General features: G+C 39.2%; 1 protein-coding gene across 1 annotated transcript in view; it reads right to left on the bottom strand.

Moving 5' to 3' along the window:
* KMT2C (lysine methyltransferase 2C) overlaps nt 1-630 on the bottom strand; it is a gene marked incomplete at its 5' end in the record, with an annotated part of 219,835 nt that overhangs the window by 22,439 nt on the left and 196,766 nt on the right.

Raw genomic sequence — 630 nt, forward strand, 5'->3', positions numbered from 1 at the left:
AGTAAGGAGACAAATTTACAGGAAACACAGCCTCACTAATTCTGGCATTTGCAGAAGAGTTTTGTACATCTAAAATCTATTTTTATTACTACTTCTAAGAAAAAAAAATTAAAATTATAGACATCCATCAAGTATTAATGAAATGAAAGAAGATACTGTCTTTTTAAAAATAACTTTCTGCCAGTCCTCCGCACAGGGCCTTCAGCACGAGTGCCTTTTCCTCCCCACAAACAAATGCGTTCTCGTTTAGCCTGTAACTGAGACATTACTCTTTTTACAAATGAGAAATGCCCATCTGCTATGAGCAGTCCATTGATCTCAGATGTTTTTCTTGAGGCAGAACAGTCATGCCTGATAACACTTGATCTGCACTAAGCCCAGAAGGCAAGAGAGAAGGTTCGGTGATGGTATCATTTCTCTCCTGATCACATTGTGGCAATCAGCTGGGTAAGCAGGAATACGCCATAGATATTGCTTGCAAAGAAAGTTTGTTTAATAAAGATACCTACACAACAGTATGATTTCAATAGAACCTCCTTGTGCTCCAGTCCCTACCACCTTCTACTTTAACAGTCAGTGAGGCAGCGACAGCCATCAACTCTAACGGCTCAAACTAAATCAATTCACAGA

The sequence above is a fragment of the Egretta garzetta genome, unplaced genomic scaffold (assembly GCF_000687185.1).
Source record: "Egretta garzetta isolate BGI_Z169 unplaced genomic scaffold, ASM68718v1 scaffold117, whole genome shotgun sequence".
Taxonomy (NCBI): domain Eukaryota; kingdom Metazoa; phylum Chordata; class Aves; order Pelecaniformes; family Ardeidae; genus Egretta; species Egretta garzetta.